The following is a 4,400-nucleotide window of genomic DNA, read 5'->3' as shown; positions in this document are numbered from 1 at the left end:
TCTCGGCCTCCCAAAGTGCTGGGATTACAGGCTTGAGCCACCGCGCCCGGCCTAATGCTTTTTAATAGAATTAGAAAATGGTTCCACTGGACAGAATTGGGAAATGCCACTTTCCTTATAATGAAGTTAGAATTTTCAAGAAAGGGACTGTAGCTGAGGAAGAGTGGTTTGACCATTGAGAGCCAGCTCAGGATCTGAGAGTTCTCTGCCATTTGGGGTTACTTGCTCATTATAGCTGCATGACCATGGTGCTGAACCTTAGGCAAGGACAAGGACACCTCCCTAGTCCCCAGTCAGGGTGAGGACCTGTCTGAAACATTCAAACTAGACTTTACTGGAAACAGGTCTCTGCACTCAGGGCAGCTGGCTTGCAAGGTAAGGCCTGCAGTCTCCACCCCCATGCTAAGCCATGAGAGGATGCCAGAAAGAGCCCTTCCCCCTTGGTCCTCATTCCTGGCTCAGTTTTCTCCCACAAAGTGGGCACTGCCTAAAGACGATAGGCAACTGCCATGCAGGAAGGCAGTTTTAGATGCCTAGCTGGCACAAAGTCCAGAGGAAGGGAGGGAGAAGGGCTGAGTTTTGTATTACTGTTCTACATTTGGAGATTTTCCTCATGCCAAGATAGTGTGTGTGTGTGTGTGTGTGTGTGTGTGTGTGTATGTGTATGCAGTATAACTTTATTAAACACTTTTTTTTTTTTTTTTGAGACAGGGTCTCACTCTGCTGCCCAAGCTGGAATGCAGTGGTGCAATCTCGGCTTACTGCAATCTCCTCCTCCCAGGCTCAAGTGATCCTCCCACCTCAGCCTCAGCCTCCCAAGTAGCTGGGACTATGGTTTTGAGCCAACACAGTCAGCTAATATATTTTTTTTTCTTTGGTATTTTTGGTAGAGACAGGGTTTCGCCATGTGGGCCAGACTGGTCTTGAACTCCTGAGCTCAGGGTGATTTGCCTGCTTCAACTTCCCAAAGTGTTGGGATTACAGGTGTAAGCCACCATGCCTGATCAGTTTTTTAGTTTTTATTTCAATAGTTTTGGGGGAACACGTGGTTTTTGGTTATGTGGATAAGTTCTTTAGTGGTAATTTCTGAGATTTTGGTGCATTTGTCACCTGAGCATTGTACACAATACCCAGTGTGTAATCTTTTATCCCTCACCCCCCTCCTACCCTTCCCCACCGAGTCCCCATTATATCATTTTTTTTTCTTTTTGTGACAGAGTCTCACTCTGTTGCCCAGGCTGGAGTGCAGTGGCATGAACTTGGCTCACGGCAGCCTACTGAGTTCAAGTGATTCTCCTGCCTCAGCCTCCTGTGTAGCTGGGACTACAGGCATGCACCACCATGCCCAGCCAATTTTTGTATTTTTAGTAGAGATGGAGTTTCATCGTGTTGGCCAGGCCGGTCTTGAACTCCTAACCTCAAGTGATCTGCCCATCTTGGCCTCCCAAAGTGTTGGGATTACAGGTGTGAGCCACTGCGCCTCTTCCATTATGTCATTCTTATGCCTTTGCGTCTTCATAGCTTAGCTCTCACTTATAAGTGAGAACAGAGGATATTTGCGTCTTCATAGCTTAGCTCTCACTTATAAGTGAGAACAGAGGATATTTGGTTTTCCATACTTGAGTTACTTCACTTAGTACAATGGTCTCCAACTCCATCCAGGCTGCTGTGAATGCCATTATTTTGTTACTTTTTATGGCTGAGTAGTATTCCATGGTGTATATATATCACATTTTCTTTATCCCCTCATTGGTTGATGGGCATTTAGGCTTGTTCCATATTTTTGTATGCAGTATAACTTACAGATGGTAAACAATATACAGCTTGATGTATTATGACATATAATGCAGTATGTAACCACCACCTGAATCAAGATATGGAGCATTTTTGGCACCTCATAATGTTCCTTCATATCTTTTTCCAATCAATATTGCCTCAAAAGGGAACCCATATTTGGATTTCTATCACCGTAAATAACCTTTGCCTGCCTTGAGCCTCATATAAATGGAGCATATAGCATATATGCCTTTATGTCTAATTTTTGTGCACAACATATTTTTAATATTCACTGGTCTTATTGCATGTGTTAGACATTTATTTCTTTTTATTGCTGTGTAATATTCTAGTATTTGCTTATCCATCCATGTGTGGAGGGACATTTCCAGTTTTTGGATATCATAAATAAAGCTGCTGCCCACATTGTTGTACATGCCTTTTTGTGAAGGGCATTTTACTACTCTTAAGTGAATTGTAAGAGTAGGCATATATTTAGTTTCAGTAGATACTGCCAAACAGTTTCCAAAGTGATAAAACCAAATACAGTGGTACACAGATAGATAAACATACTTTAACAGGGCCTTTTCCTTATAGATAGCATTCTCTAAAAACCACTATTTACCTGCACTTATTATTACTATTACTATAAATGGAAAAAACAGCTTTTTTGTTTTTTGTTGTACAAGGTCTCACTCTGTCACCCAGGCTGGAGTGCAATGGCGTGATCATGGCGCACTGCAGCCTTGACCTCCTGGGCTCAGCCTCCTGAGTAGCTGGGACTACAGGTCACACCCAACTAATTTATGTATTTTTTGTAGAGATGGGGTTTCACCGTGTTGCCCAGGCTGGTCTTTAACTCCTTCAGACAGTCCTCCCATCTCAGCCTCCCAAAATGCTGGGATTACAGGCATGAGCCACCACACCTGGCCAAAAAAATAGCTATCCTTTATTAAGCACTTATTTTGTGCCAGGAACATTACATGCATTATCTTATTTTGTTTTTATGAGAAACCTAAGGGATTGGTACTATTCCCATTTTACACTTGAGGAACCTGAGGCTCAGAGAGAGTGAGTAACTTGCCAAAGGCCCCCAGCTGATAAGTGACCACTTGACTGTGGGCTCTGAATTTCACTTCCATACATGTACCTCTGTTTTTTCCTGTGAGGTCAGGAAGTTCTCCCTTCCATCCGACCAAATCCAGCTGCCGGGTAAGAGACTCATTTCCTATCAACCTGTGGTCCTCTCTGCATACCTTCTCACACCTAGATTTGAGATCTATGTACACACACATATGCACACAGTTTCTCTCCCACAGCCACACACTCACTGTGAAGAAGGAGAGGATGGGGGCCAATTTAGTGAAGACTTCAGAGCTTGCCAAGTCCTGGGCTTAATAACCTAATGGGGTCCCTCTCAGGGAATTTGCAGACGACTGGACTAGGGACCAGCCTGTTTCTGGATGCTGCAGAGCATAATTCAGAGCCTTTCCTTCCCTGGAAAGAGATGGGAATTTGGTCCTCCTCCCAGCATGCTGAGCCAAGCCCATGGTGGGCTTCAGAGGCTGATGCCTAAGGCATCCCTCTGCAAGGTTTGTTGAGAGATGTTGCTCTTTGCCCTGGAACGTGGTGAGTAGGGAGGATGTGTGTGGTCTGAGCAGGGAGAGAGCAGGAAGTCTGGGGGAACTGCCCCTCTAGGCACAGTGCTTGACTAGGCCCTGCATGGAATGGTCACCATGGGAGGGATAACCAGCAGCCTCCTCCTTGGGACCATGGGTTACCAAATCTCCAAGTCTCCAAGCCCCTAAGCTTGACTGAGAGGAGTGTTGCTACTCTGTGGGTAGAGGCCATATGTGGGTTTTCTATGCTTTGCAGGTGGCCCCTCCTCAGGCCCCTTTCTAGACTAATTGAGGTCTTGCTGGGCTCTGGGTTTATAATTGGGGGTAATTGCTGACAGGCTGTTGTGGTGGTACAAGCAGGTTTTTGTCGGGGAAGCAGTAGTCAGGATTTGGGAGCTTTGGGTGGGGACAGTCCAGGATTCCAATATTCTCTGTCCCAGGAAGCTCTTGTCCCTCCATTTGCTTGGAGGCGGTACTCCTGAGGACCAGGGACTGGTAGCATGTCTGAACAGGAAGGGACCTCCTCATGTGGGTGCTGGGAACTCAGATTCAGAAGCACACAGAGGGAGGTAATGCAGCTGCAGCAGAGGTTCTTATGCCTGGCACTGTCATCTATGCACACCACTGACAGGCTGGGAGGCACTGCCGTTGGGTGGCTAACAGACCTCTGTTCCAATTCTTACTCATACCATCCTTGGAAATGATGGAACCTCACCTTGCATCAGAGTTTTAATTTTTTTTAAATCATTTTTTGAGCAGGCAATGTGTTCACATGGACCAAAATTGAAAAATATACAAGGCTTGCAGTGAAAAGTTTCTCTCCCACTTCTGTCCCCCAAGTCACCCTTATCACAGGCAGCCAGTGACCCTAGTTTCACATATATCCTTCCAGACATAGTTTATGCACATACAAACATACCCACATACATTCTCCTGCACTCCTTCAATTTTTGCCTATGGCAGCATCGCATGCACAGTGTTCTGCCCCTTAAAAATCTTTCCACATCA

This window comes from Colobus angolensis, unplaced genomic scaffold (assembly GCF_000951035.1).
Source record: "Colobus angolensis palliatus isolate OR3802 unplaced genomic scaffold, Cang.pa_1.0 Scaffold46, whole genome shotgun sequence".
Taxonomy (NCBI): Eukaryota; Metazoa; Chordata; class Mammalia; order Primates; family Cercopithecidae; genus Colobus; species Colobus angolensis.
Note: the sequence above shows the minus strand (reverse complement) of the source record.